The following is a 14,719-nucleotide window of genomic DNA, read 5'->3' on the forward strand; positions in this document are numbered from 1 at the left end:
CAGTGACGCTCTGTAGTGTTTTCAGGTTTTAAAAGACATCGGGGAAACATCCCCATGCCCACTTCCCTAGCTGCTTAAAGTCCTCAAACTCATGGGAGGGAGCAGGGTGGCCACGGGGGGTTGCAGGGAGCGGGAGGCGATGTTGGTGGGTTCTGAGTCTCCCTTCGGGAGCGGGACAGAGCTCTGGAGGCGGACGGTGGCCACGGCCGCACAGCAAGGCCCATGTCTTTAATGCCACTGCATGATACGCCCAAAAATGGTTTAAGTGCTGGGGCGCCTGGATGGCTCAGGTGGATAAGCATCCGACTCTTGATTTCGGCTCAGATCATGATCTCAGGGTGGTGAGATCGAGCTCTGCATCGGGCTCCATGCTCAGCAGGGAGTCTGCTTATGATTCTCTCTCTCCCTCTGCCCCTGCCTCTCCCCACACTTGCACTCTCTGTCTCTAAATAAATTAATTTAATGAAACTGCATTAAAATGGCTTAAGTGGTATAGTTTATATTCTGTATATTTCACTGCAATTTAAAACTTTTAGTGAAAAAAAATATCAGCCCACAAGGTGACATGGCTGTGGGGGAGTAATTGGTACCACCGTATGAGCCCCCACCATAAGCAACCATAATATCGAACAAAATACCCGAAGCCATGGTTTTCGGGCATCGAACCACCAGCAGCACATGCCTGTGGTCCCCAGATCCAGGGGAGGGACCCGCACAGGCAAGCCCTGCCCTTTGCCACCTGCCACCTTCTCCCTGGGGCAGCTCCCCAAACACCAGCCAGCAGCTGGAACCCACTGCCAAGCACAGAGGTCCTGCTGAGCAGAGATCAGCCTCTGGGGGGCAGCAGAAATGGTTGGACGTGGTGGGGCAGGGTGCCCCGGATGCGCGCCCCTGACCAAGACTCTCAGCCCCTGTGCCTCAGTTTCCTGATCTGTAAGCGAGGACAACAATACCCACCTCGTAGGATCATTGTGGGGCTTAAGTAAGTTAAAATACGCAAAGCGTCAAAACCTTGACAGGGCACGTGCTGTCGCCACATAGCTCCCCTCCCCATGTTCCATAAAGATGTGCCGAGTGTAGTCACATGTGGGGTTAGGAATCGAAAACGCATCCGCCCAAGCCAGGTGAGTGGGGCCGTGGCGCGCGTGCTCCCTGACAGGGTCCCCGACACCTGCGTTCTTGTCCTGTGCAGTGTGCGCGTCCCCAGCCTCCGCGACTCTGCTACAGGAAAGCAGCCTCAATAAAACACTCCTCGCTACAAACGGTGCCTCGATGTGTTCAGACCTTGACTCAGAAACTGCGTTTGATACGCGGATGAAATGGTTTGGAAAGGAGCCGTTCTCTCAGGCAAGGTGTAGGATGGACCCGTGGCCAGGTGGCAGGACGTCAGCGTTTCAGGTTGAGGCTCATGTTTCAAGATGAACACTAGGACAGAGAGATTTTTCAGCCTCCTCCGAGCAGAGCAGCTGGCGGAAGAAGAGCCCTCAGGTCCCCACCCTCCAGTGGGTGCCTTTCCCAAGCCACCTGAGCGAGCCTCCCCCGTGCGAGGGTTTTGCCTGAAGCATCCTCCTTTGGCCCTGGCAAGGCCAGGCTGGCAGCCGGAAAGCCGGGGCCGCCCATCGAAGGTCACGCCAGGCAAAGCAGGTGTGAACTTGGTGCCTCTCCAAAGGCCCCTCCCTTTCACTCTCAAAGCCACAGGCCCACGCAACTCTCAGGGGCCAGCACCCAGGGTGTCCTGGGCTGAGCTGGGCAGGAGGAAGGCGGAGCTCCAGGGGAGCCGATTGGCTGCAGAGCATGTGGTCACCCCAGAAGCCACCGTGTGGGTGGTGGGGGACTCCAGGGGGCCACATTACACTAGAGAATTCTCCCAGTGAGGTTTCACGGGGTCCCCAGAAGAAGCTGTGACACGGGGCAGAAAGAACTCTGGGATCGGAGTTGCCTACCTGAGTGACTTCTGAGAATCTCACTCCTTGTTTTATCCAGATGCCCTCCCATCACCCTCAATGCTTGCAGTGAGCTCCCACTTCTCTCCTTCTAGAGCGGGGGGTCAGGCAACTGTTCTCTGCAAAGGCCCAGACAGTCACTATTTCGGGCTCTGTGAGCCAAGAGGCACGCTTGCAGGTACCATGTGGCTACTTACATAACAAGGTGTAAAATGAATTTTCACAAACGCTTCCTGATTTGTTGTCAAACCCTACATTTATAATCAAGGAGAATTTTCTTGTGCCGCAGAACGAAGCTCCTCCAGGGAGAGGGTGACACTTCCGCTTAACTCGCAGGCTGGATCTGGCCTCCCGGTGCCTCTCTCTTCTTCGGAAGGTCTTGGACCGGACACTCCTTCCTGTCGTTTGTTGTGATTTGCTAGATCTTGCTGCAAAAAGAGAATTGCGGGGACTGTGTGCCTAAGCTCTGCTGCCTGTTACTGTGCTCGCCTGCAGAGTGTTTACTGAGCAACTACTAGATTCTGGAAGCCGTGCTGAGAGCTGGGGAGGGAGCAGTAAACAAGCCAAACCTCAGCTGTCCCTCCAAGCTTTCGGCCTAGTGGAGGGAGACAGAAAAGTGAACCAGGAAGTCACTTGACCTTTCCTAGGCCTCAGGCTCCCCAGTTATAAAATGGGCACAATAATCTGGGCCCCCGTGGCCTCACCGGTGGTTGGGAGGCCCAAGACAGAAGATAACCGTGCTGTGCTAACTTAAAGCACCACACTGATCAGAGAAGGGACCTTCCGCATGCTACTATTTTTAGCTGCCTTTTCTTGTCTAAAATAAGAGATTTTTGACAAGTGGCCTTCAGGTCTCATCGCAGTCGGTAGGATGGCAGAGCGAGGAGAGAGACGCCAGTGGATCAAGGAGTCTGGGGCGTTCCTGCCGTGCGAGGTGCGCTGGGGGTGGGGGACAGGAGGCGCGTTCCTCGTGCCCCCGCGGCCCTCTGCAGCTTCTCCTGCCACGTCTGGGGGAGTCCTCCGGCCTCAGAGCTGCAAGGAGAGGCAAGGATTGAAAACTGCCGTGCGAAGCCACCCTTCCAAGTCCTCAGGGCAGGTCTCCCCTTGTGCCTTCTTCACCCTCTGTGCCAGCTCCAGGCCACCTGCCTCCCTGCAGGCTCATGCCCCCCTGCAAGCTCATGCCCCCTGGCCAGGGATGTCACCAGTCCTGCTAATGAGCCTGCAGGCCCCAGACCACTCCTTCTGCAGTGAGAGGCCCCATCTGGGGAGGAGAGCCCACATGGTGACAGAGGGCCCGGGAGGGGCCTGGCACTGAGGCTGGAACCCAGGAGTCCCTTCTGGGGGGGGGGGGGGGGCTTTCAAGCCGGCTGCTGGGCTCCATGCATCACCCCAGGGTTTAGAAGATACTAGATAAGATACTAGAGCCAGGAGAACGTCTGCATCTTCTCATTCAGCAGTTTTCAAACTATTTCAGCTGCAACATTTTTTCTTCAAACAATATCCTGCTGGAATCTCGAATACATAGAGCATCGGGGTGGCCAAGTGTCCTGATCGCAGGTCCGCGTTTGAAAGAGGAAGGATGGCTTTTTGAACAATAGTGTCAGAGTAATTGGATATCCAGAGGCCAAAGCAGGAACTCGACTTCACCTCCTATCTCCTACAAAAATCAACTCCAAATGGATCACAGACTTAAAAAGTAAAACATAAGGATGCCTCGAGTTCGAGCCCCGTGTTGGATGTAGAGATTACTTGAATAAGTAAATATTAAAAAAGAAAAGAAATGTATTTGGTTTTCCTCTGGTTCAAGCAAAGAGACCCTAAAACCCTTGCAATTTCTTATATAAGAGCCATGGGGGGGCACCTGGGTGGCTCAGCGGTTCAGCGTCTGCCGTTGGCTCAGGGCGTGATCCCAGGGTCCTGGGATCGAGTCCTGCATTGGGCTCCCTGCAGGGAGCCTGCTTCTCCCTTTGTCTGCATCTCTCATGAATAAATAAATAAAAAATCTTAAAAAAAAAAAAAGTAAAACAGAAAACTATCAAACATTTAGAAGAAAATGTAGAAGACTGTCTTGGGGCCATAGGGCTAGGATTGTCTTCTTCCCTCCCTCTCCCCCTCCTCCTCTTCTCCTCCTGCTCCTCCTCCTCCAAAAAAAAAAAAAAAAGAAAGAAGAAAAAGAAAAAAAAGGATATAACTCAGAAACAGACAGATGGAAGGAGAGATGCACGGGGCTTCCCCCTGCCCTCTCTCAGACCTCCCATTCTCTCCAAATCTCCGCTTTTTCATTCACCCCAAAGCTCCAAGCTCCAAAGCACGATCCACAAAAGAGAAAAATCGATAAACTGGACTTCCTCAAAATTAGGAAATTTTGCTCTATGGAAAAAAAAAGCCTGTCAAGAGGATGGAAAGATGAGCTACAAACGGGAGAAAATATTTTTAACCCACACGCCTGACACAGGACTCGTATCTAAAATATATAAAGCACTCTCAAACCCCAACAGTTAAAAAGAAAAAAAAAATACAATTAGAAAATGGGCCAAAGGCATGAGATATTTCAGGGGGGAGGATCTACAGATGCCAAATAGGTCCATGAAAAGAGGGTCACCATCACCAGTCACTAGGGAAATGAGAATCAAGACCCCAGCGAGCCACCCCGGTGTAGCTGTTAGGACAGTTAATACTAAAAAGACAGTGGCCATGCCAGGTGCTGGCGAGAAGCTGGATGCCTCGGACACGGCCGCTGGGAATGCTACGGCCACTATCGGACAGAGTTTGGCAGTTTCTTTAACAAAACTAAGTATACACTTCCCCTTTGACCCAGCGATTACACACTTGGGCATTTATCCCTGAGAAACAAAAACTTAGGTCCACACACAAAGCGATCCACGAATATTCACAGCAGGTTTGCTTGTAATAGCCCAAACCTAGAAATCACCGAAAGGTCCCCTAACTGGACGAATGGGGAAAGAGGCTGTGACCGGTCACAGCATGGACCACGACACAATAAGGAGAAGGAGCAAACCACTGATAACCCACAGCAGGGCGCACAGATCACGGGGGATTAGGTGAGTGTGAAAGTCGACCTGAGAAGCCTACGGTTCCATCTGCAAAACAATTCTCGAGGTGACAAAATTACAGAGATGGAGAACAGACTGGTGGTGGCCGAGAGTCAGGGATGGCGGGTGGGAGGGAAGGAGGGGGGCACTACGAGGGACAGCCCCCAGGGAGATCTTTGCAATGAGGGAGCGGCTGGGGGTGTTCACGGTGGCGTGGGTCACGCAGCTCTGCACAAGCACGTAAAATGGAAGAGGACGGCGTGTCACATCGAGACACATCGTACCCTTGGTATTGGCCCGTGGTTGTGTGACATGTAACGATTGTGGGAAACCGGGTGGAGGGTGGTACGAACCACACCGTACTACAGACGCAATCGCCTGGGCATCTGTAATGATTTCCAAAATTAAAGGATAAATAAATAAGTAACTGTCCAGGCTCGGGAGCCACTCAGAATCGGGTACAAGTCCCAGCTCCACGGCGAGCTTGCTGTGTGGCCTTAGGCAGACTGCGTCACCGCTCTGAGCTTCATGTCCCCTCCTGCAGCGTGTGCCCACCTGAGGGGTTTGCAAGGGTTAACTGAGATAATGCACTGGTGCATATAAAGTACCTGGTAGGTGGTAAGGGTGCAACAGATGTGTTATTATTTTAAAAATCTGATGGAAGTGGGTTGGGGGAGCTTAGGCAGTGGCACCTTCAAGGAAGCCTCACTGGAAGACCACTAATGAGGTTCCGCTCCTCTCTGTAGGCTTGCTGCAGCCGAGGCCCTGGAAGTGGGCGGGGGTGGGGGTGGGGGTCTCTGCCCTGGGTCATCCGGTGCCCGCAGCACTGGGAGACTCAGACCCAGTGTTCCTGGCTCCTCGCCATGGGCCCTTTCCACTCTGCTCCTCTGCTGCCCCCTCCCCACCCAAGCGGTCACAGGCATCCACTCCTGTGGGTCCGTCCGAGTGCTCCCCATGTGAGGTCACAAGGCCCCAGTGATAGGTGGACAGGAGTCTCAGCTAATGCCAGTTCCTCTTTCTCCAGGGCTCCCTCTGTGCCAGGCTGTGGGATTGTGTCCTGGCCTGCTCCTACCTCCCACCAGGTAATCTCCGTCATCACCCTGATTTCACACGAGGTAACACAAGGTCCAGAGGAGTGCAGGAGCGGCCCAAAGTCCCGGCGTGAGCACAGTTGCAGCTGTGGCCTGACCAGGGTCTTGGATCTAAGATCTGAGATATTAGCAACACATCTCACTACATGCTGGGTGCCATTCTAAGACCAGCTCGCTTGGGCCACAGAATGAGGCCCTAAGGTAGATTTTTATTGTTAAAAGTTTTCATTTATTTATTCATGAGACACACAGAGAGAGGCAGGGACATAGGTAGAGGGAGAAGCAGGCTTCGTGCAGGGAACCCGATGCAGGATTTGATCCCGGAACCTGGGATCACGACCTGAGCTGAAGGCAGACGCTCAACTGCTGAGCCACCCAGGCACCCCTTTAAGGTAGATTTTTATTGTTAAAATTCTGACTTTAAAAAAAAAAAAAAGAAAGAAAGAAAGAAAGAAGAAGAAAGAAAGAAAGAAAGAAAGAAAGAAAGAAAGAAAGAAAGAAAGAAAGAAAATTCTGACTTTCAGAGGAGGGAAGTGAAGCCCAGAGAGGCTCTTTAACTTGTCCGAGATCACACAGCAAGCGACAGAGCTGGGATGCAAACCTGGGCAGGCCAGTTCCAGAGTCTGTGCTTCCCATCTCCCCCTTTCTCTCACGGGGGTCCACCCTTTTCTGCCTCCCCAGAAGGGCCCTGCCTACATTCCTGGGGTCACCTGTGCTCACTGCTGCCCCGTGAGTCATCTGGAAACCCCCTCCCTGTCAGACTGGTTGCCCAGAGATTCCCTAGCACCCTGTTTGGGACAGAGAGCATTAGGTAATCGTGTAGGAAGGGAATGCTTCTGTGTCCAGCCAAATTCCTTCCTTCCTTCCCTCCGAGGCTGGGATGGGGAACCAGCTCGAGACACAGGCAATTTAATGAGGTTTGGTAATAAACACACTCTTTTGAAAAAAAAAAAAAAAACATGTGCATAATAATAGTTATTTAAACCATCCAGAAGATAAAATATAATGAGTGGTTTAGTTGTCAAGGTGGCTCCTGGCCGAGTGGTGGGGAGACAACACATGGCCCTGCTTCTTTCGGCTCAGGCTGGGTGACAGCTCGCCTTGTCTGGCTTTCCGTTTTCTCATCCCTTAAAGGAGGGGACTGGCTTCCAGCTAGAAAATAATACTTTCCAGCGCAACCTAATAGGCATAGAAATGACTATATATCACACATATACACCAGATACGACACGCCAAGATCAGGTTCCCACCTGCAAGGCTCATCCTCCTTGGGTGCCAGCTTCCTGCTTCCTAAGTAAGCCCCATAATCAGGCCGGTGTTTGATGATGGGTTGCACACCTGGTCACACATGCAAAGCCAAGAAGTCTTCCGTGGATCAGGTCCAGACCTGCGTGATTCAGTATGTACATTTAAATAGGCTTGCTTTCTCAGCCACTACCCAATTTTTCTAGATCGTCAGAGTCCACGGTTCATCACAGACTGAAGAACCCCAGATGTGGGAGAGGGGTCGGAGAGCAGGGAATCCTGATCTCTCCAGACAAAGCTGTTGGGGAACCACTTGCCTCAAGATCTACATAATACCTGATTGAGTATCTTGCTTTATTATTTTTTTAAGATTTTATTTATTTACTCATGAGAGACACAGAAAGAGAGGCAGAGACACAGGCAGAGGGAGAAGCAGGCTCCCTGCAGGGAGCACGATGCTGGACTCAGTTCCAAGACCCCGGAATCACGCCCTGAGCCGAAGGTAGACGCTCAACCGCTAAGCTACCCAGGTGTCCCAGAGTATCTTGCTTTAAATAAACATCCATTTCCGGATCTCTGGGTGGCTGAGCAGTTTAAAAGAGAACTCCATAATATTCATTATTGAAAGCATGGATTTGATTGCTCATTATACACACACACACACACACGTATTTCTAACATGCACTGAAATAAATTTGTAGCAATAGGAATTTTTAAAATGTTCATCTGTGTACTTGCCAAAACCACCACCAGGTGCATAGCCACGGTGCATACCCAACGATGCATGCCCACGAAGCATGTCGAAGCATGCCAATGGTGCATGTCCACAGTGCACATCCGTGGCACCCGACTATGATGCGCGTCCGTGGAGCACATCCATGGGGCATGTCTATGATGTGTGTCTACAGAGCACATCTGTGGAGCTTGTCTCTCCATGGAGTGTGTCCATGGAGCATAGCCATGGAGCGTGCCAACGGTGTGCATCTACACTGCACACCTGCAGTGCCTGTCTGTGGTGTTCATCCACAGAGCATATTCAAGGGCATGTCCACAGTGCATGTCCAAGAGGCACATCCTTGGAGCTCAGACCCATCCTCTTCATTTTTCAGGGAGGATCCCTGGGGGTCCAGACTTATAGCCTAAGCCCAATCTCGTTGAGGGGGGCCCGGGTCTCAGAGTTGAGGAGCAGTGCCATGTGGCATAAAGAGTGTGGGTTTCTAAATCACGGAGTCGCAATTACCACCTTGGAAGGTACCAGTTGAGCATCCTTGACCCTCAGAACCTCTCTGAGCCTTCATTCCCCCCTGTCCATTACGAAATTAACTGCTATCTCCACACACCACACAGCTCATAGGGCTGGCACCTACTTGGTCTACAATCGTCCTCTTCCTCCTTCTCCACTTTGCCCAAGAGAACAGAATGTGTTCTCACCTCAGGGTCTTTGCTCATGCTGTTCCTACTGCCTGATCTGCTGCACGAAGAGAGGAAGCTGAGGCTTGCGGGTATCACACGTCGGTGCTGTCGAGGGGCCTAATCTAAGGCCGTGATGGGTGGGTGACAGGCCTGGCCGCGGGAGGGTTCTGCACACAGCGGGGCTCAGCCCACAGTGCAGACTTGCCAGCTCACACGGTCCACTCCCAGAGTCGCGGGACCTGGATAGAAGTCGGGCCCTGGCCCTACCCGGGTCCATGCCCAGCACCACCATTGCCCAGAGTGGACATTGTCTTTTAAGACAGTGCTTCTTCCTGAGACTCAAAGCCCGAAGAAACCCACACACGATTGCTGCCTTCCACCTGCTGTTTCCAGCTTTGGAATTGAACCAAGACTCCTATAGGGAAAGCAAGAGAAGGCATAAAAAGAAGGGGTCCTAGGGCAGCCCGAGTGGCTCAGCGGTTTAGCACCGCCTTCAGCCCAGGGTGTGATCCTGGAGACCCAGGATCAAGTCCCACGTCAGGTTCCCTGCATGGAGCCTGCTTCTCCCTCTGCCTGTGTCTCTGCCTCTCTCTCTTTCTCTGTGTCTCTCATGAATAAATAAATAAAATCTTTAAAAAAAAAAAAGAAGGGGTCCTAGGAAGAGGGGGATTTAAGAAAATGAAGGAGGGCACAGGGCAGGGGGCAGAGCAAGGAAAGAGAGCTAGTGGGTGACAATGGAGTAAGTCCAGGAATGGCTTGGGTGGGGCCCCTGAGGTCAGCAACAATTCATTTTGGCCTCTGAAAATAGGCAAAACTTATATAAATATTATATCGTCATTCCTCACGTTATTATATTTTACCTTCAGGTTGTTACATCTCATGTTGAGCTCTAGTGAACAATAGGACATCGAGTCATTGTACGAGTTAAGGTGTATTAAAGATTGCGTGACAGGGAAACTGAGACACGAACAGGTGTGCTCCCCAGGCTTGGACCTTGTGGAGTCCCCCCCAAGAGGGTCAAGGAGGAGGAGACGCAGACCGTGCGGCATGGACCTAAAGCCACACCGACCCTGTTTCCAAGGCTCTCTGTCTTGGGAACAGTACTTAACAGTTTAGGGAATGCTTCAATGCACTGACCCTGGGAGCAGGCCCGGCAGGAAGCGCTGCCCCCCGCCCCTCTCCTCACCCAGAGGTGAGGAGCCTACACCCTGGAGAGGATGAAATGAGCCCCACTGCCTCCCCCTCTGTGCGCCAGCGAGCATGCTGCCTGCTGGGCCACAGTCCTTCGTGGAACTCTGGCTCCTTCCACCAGGTGGCTGTGCCTGCCCCCCCACAGGGGCCCGGGATTCACAGACGTTGCCCGGCCTGAGGCCCCATGCTGGGTCTGTCTGACACACAAGAAGGAATGGATTGGGAGTCAGCACTTAGGGGAAGTCGTGGCCTCACCATGTTCCCCTGTGAGACCTTGACCGACAGTCCAGGTGTTTGGCGCTGCGGGGGCTCACACCGGTTGGGTTTGTTCACTTTGCCGAGGGTTGTTATCGTTCTGCATGACATGACATGGCCTGAAATGCAGTGGTGTCTGGCCACCAGGGCCACCTGACACATGAAACAGGCTGCCCTCCTTGCCTTATCACTAGCCACCCAGGCACATGATCAATTCTGTGCCGGAGCCCAAAGCCTTGGTTTTTCTTGTCTATTCAGACCCTGTGTCTTGACCTCACCAGAAAACTCCCTGGCTTCTTGGCTCCATTACACAATGGGTGCTGGGCAAATGTCTCATTGGCCTGCGACTCATGTGTCCTCTATCTCTCTCTCTGCCCTAAACCTTCCATCCATACTGCCCACTGCCAGGGGGAATGGTATCTCTGCAGAGCGTGGCTTTTATTGGCAAGCGTGGATGAGGGATAGTCTGAAAAAAGTGACTGGAGAGCTATGGATTAGAGAGTCCAATTCTATATACTGTGGTTCTATCCCAGGTGGGAAACACAATGTGAGTGTAAGCACCTGGCACAGGACGGACGGTCTGGTGGTTACAAACTCACATGCAGACATCCATGAAACCCATTTCGATCCCATTGGTCCTGGGTCCGAAAAGTCAAACTCCCAAGGCGTGTCTGTTTTCATTTCACATTTCTTCTGGACTCTTGTATAAAAGTAGGAACACTGGGACCAGTAGGAGGAAAATCATGAAGGGGCCGCTTGTTCCCCAAGGTGTAGGTGACTGGGGCTACAAAGCGTAAGCCCTGAAAACCCTCAGGAAGAGAAGCAGGGGCACCGGCTCCAGGTGCCGGGCAGGACAGAGGTTCAGTAAATATTTGTTGAATTTCCTTAAATCTTGTTCTTCATCAGCCAGCATGTGAGGCTTGGTGTCCGGCATCCTACGTCTTCTCTCCCTGGAACTAGGCTCAGAATACTCCCACGGGGACGGTGAGACTTCCCTTGAGAAAAGGTGTATGACTTTTCATACTTTAGGACACATAAATATTACCTATGGGATTTAAGATTTTATTTATTTATTTGAGATAGAGCGGGCGTGAATAGGGGTGAGGGGCAGAGGTGGAGGGACAAGCAGACTCACCTTTGAGCAGGGAGCCATACACAGGGCTCCATCCCAGGACCCGGAGACTATGACCTGAGCCGAAGGCAGACGCTTCACCAACTGAACCATCCAGGTGCCCCAACCTGTGGGATCCTGATAAAAACACAGATTCAGATTCAATAGATCTGGGGCTCAGCCTGAGAGTCTGTGTTTTTAATGAACATCCAAATGATGCAGCTGCTGCTGGTCCAGGGACCTCACCAAGGGTTCCTAGAACGAGCTCACCTGGCAGCCACTGTGTGGCCTTATTGGTCACAGAGCCTCTCTGGGCTTCAATTCTTCATCTGGATATTACATAGGTCAACAAACATAAATTGACAGCATACTCATGTCAGGTTGCCCTGGGTGCTTGCTGGGAAAACAAAGATGAATAAACCACATTTCTGGGAGGGCTTTGCATCCTGGGTTGCTTAAAAGTCCAATGATAGTATTTAAGGATCCTTTGGATTCTCTAAAACTTCATGGCTGACTGGCAGAAATTGAATTATAAGAGTTTCCTCTCCTAGAAAACATGTTTCCCGACACTATGATAAGGATCCTTCCCCCACCAACTATGGTTCTCCGAATCAGGGAATATTCTTCTAGATGTAACCCCAAAAGAAATCTAGTACAAACTCTATCTTGCCATTTAACCGGCGAGAACCCTCAAAAACAGAGGCAGAGAGTGTTGGGTCCAGAGCCGATTACTGGTTTTCCAGCTATGCTTTCGAAGGCAGGTCATCCAATAGAAATAAAATGTGAACCACAAAATTTTAAATAAGTAATTTTAAATTTTGTGGTAGCCACGTTGGATAGAGTAGAAAGAAACAGGTGATGTTAATTTTAATAGTCTTTTAACCTAATGCCAAAAATATGACCATTTCAACATGCAATCAGGATGATAAAATTATTGGGATATTTTAGATTCTTTTTTGTCGTACTAAGATTTTGAAATTCGGTGTCCGTATGCCTCCAGCACGTCATAATTTGTATTAGCCACATTTCCAGTGCTCACTAGTCCATGGCTAGCATGCTGGACGGTGAAGGTGGAGATCCAAGTTAGAGCATCCTACCCTAACCCGGCCGTACAAACACTGACCATCGGGATCAGTTGTCCATGCGTCATTAACATTTTTCTCATGACCAGTGATTTTTTTTTTTAAGATTTTATTTATTTATTCATGAGAGACACACAGAGAGAGAGAGAGAAAGAGAGGCAGAGGGAGAAGCAGGCTCCCTGCATGGAGCCGGACGCGGGACTCGATCCCAGGACCCCAGGGTCACGCCCTGAGCCAAAGGCAGCCGCTCAACCACTGAACCACCCAGGGTCCCCGATCGTTCTTTAATAGACTCTGGAGTTCCAGCTTTCTGTGGCCAAGGTGAATGGCATTCCACTTCTGGGAGGGCCCTTCAATGCCTCTGATCTAACCTGACATAGGACTTCACCGAACACCAGGAGAGGCCAAGCAGCCTGTCGTGGGGTTCAGTGACAGCGGGCTGGCGGCTGGAACCCACATTTCCAGAGTTCCTCGTGTGAAGTGCTTGTAACCCAGTGCCGGCCGCCTAGGAAGTGCCCGAGAAATCTCAGCCACCGTCTTCAATTCTCCTCTCCCAGTTTTGCACCGAACCAGTCTGTCCCCAGAGACGCTGCTCGATTAAAGTGAGATACAATTCAGGGCGCGCTCTGGAGGAGGAAGTGTCATTTCCAGCCGGCCCAGTGGGTGCACCTCCCTAGGTAGCGCATCCATTACATAAGCGGCAGCGCGACACGCCTACCTGATGACTGTCCTCAGCACGCCCGGTTCAGCCCGGAAAGCCACACCGCCTTTCCCTAGGAGAACAGTGGTGTGGAACCGAGGCATGTACATGCAAAAATTACTCCTGCCATCTGACGAGTAGGGCCAGTTCTTGGGTGTTATCTCCAGAGTGCTTTTCTACGGCAGCACAACCTCCAGAAAAACCAGTTTCAGGAGCACCACACCTAGGATCACATGACGCAATCCGATATTAGCGTCTCGTTGCATCAGTGTTTCTGACGCATGTGTCTTCTGCGCTGGCAAAAAGCCTTATCATGGGGAAGGAGAGAGGGGAAAAAAAAAAAAGGAAAAATACTCACTGGGCTGAAATCTAAAAGTACTATCTGTACTTCTCCTAATTGGCCACACAGGGTGTTTGTGGAGGATAAACACCCAACCAACCACAGAAGCCTGGCAAGCGCCAGCATGCCGTTTCCTGAAGGGGACTTGATGGCATACTTAGGCAAAATTCTTTTCTGGTTGGTTCTACTTATGTTTTATATGCAAGCATCAAGGTTTAATCTCCTAAATCTCTTTTTTAAATGCAGACCTATTAAGAAGAAGCTTTCAAAGGGTGTCTCTATTCCTTGTCTTGACCTATCTGAAAAATCTCTGGAAAGTACCAGTTGATTTCTCGTTTCTAAAGTTCTCTTACATAAGTGCTCTTGGCTCCCTGGACACACAGACTTTGGACTGATCAAATACCTTAGATTTGGGTCCCTTGGTGTTTCTGTCTTCCTCTAGACATTTGTTGCCTCCTGAATCCTGCTTCTTGCTATAATGATTAAGGAATGAATGAATTGCAAAAAAAAAGCCTAGAACTCTATCCTAATCTTTGGGAATTTGTCTAAAAAAGGAACTTCCTTGGGGCAGTAAGTCTAAGACAAAGGGAAGCAGGTAAAAAATCTTCTGTAGGAGCACAGGCTGGGCAGCCCAGGTGGCTCAGCGGTTTAGTGCCGCCTTCGGCCCAGGGTGTGATCCCGGAGACCCGGGATCCAGTCCCACGTCAGGCTCCCTGCGTGGAGCTTGCTTCTCTCCCTCTGCCTGTGTCTCTGCCTCTGTGTGTGTGTGTGTCTCTCATGAATAAATAAAATCTTTAAAAAAAAAAAAAGGAGACCACAGGCTATTCAGGCCGTAACGTGGGAGGGAAGACCAGTAAGTCATCCACCTCCCAGGATGAGTAAACAGACCTTCTAAGAAAAATCAATCCTTTATATGGTTCACTAGGTGCTACGTGATCTAGCTCTTGCTACATCCCGGCTCCAGCCACACTGCTCTTTTCCACATGCCCCATGGGATGCTTCTCCTCCACATGGCATGTCTCTCTCAAGGTTCCCGGGCTTTTGTGTTTACTCTTCCTCCACGTGCCCTGTTAGAGTCTTATCGCTGTTCATCTCGTGGGTCTTACCCATGCTGAAAGTCACTCGGTTTAACTGTCCAAAGGAGGAGAGGCTTTCCCTGAACCCAGAACAGGATGAGCTCCCCTTGCCGCAAAGGTCCGACACGGGGATGACTTTGCTACACCTGTGTAGGAGAGGAGAAAGCTTTCCTCGACCCTCTTTAGGGTTCCTGGCTGGGTCTGCAAAATCATGCTGAC

General features: G+C 51.1%; 1 long non-coding RNA gene across 1 annotated transcript; it reads right to left on the reverse strand.

Annotated features, from left to right (window-relative positions):
- Window positions 1-544: 544 nt before the first annotated feature.
- On the reverse strand, window positions 545-14,189 carry LOC118353999 (uncharacterized). The gene is made up of 4 exons (XR_007408936.1): window positions 13,103-14,189; window positions 11,327-11,440; window positions 7,338-7,474; window positions 545-2,975 (listed from the first exon to the last, which is right to left on the reverse strand). It is a non-coding gene; the product is annotated as an uncharacterized LOC118353999 (long non-coding RNA).
- Between the last annotated feature and the right edge of the window lie 530 nt (window positions 14,190-14,719).

This window comes from Canis lupus, chromosome 2 (assembly GCF_003254725.2).
Source record: "Canis lupus dingo isolate Sandy chromosome 2, ASM325472v2, whole genome shotgun sequence".
In the NCBI taxonomy this organism is placed as follows: Eukaryota; Metazoa; Chordata; class Mammalia; order Carnivora; family Canidae; genus Canis; species Canis lupus.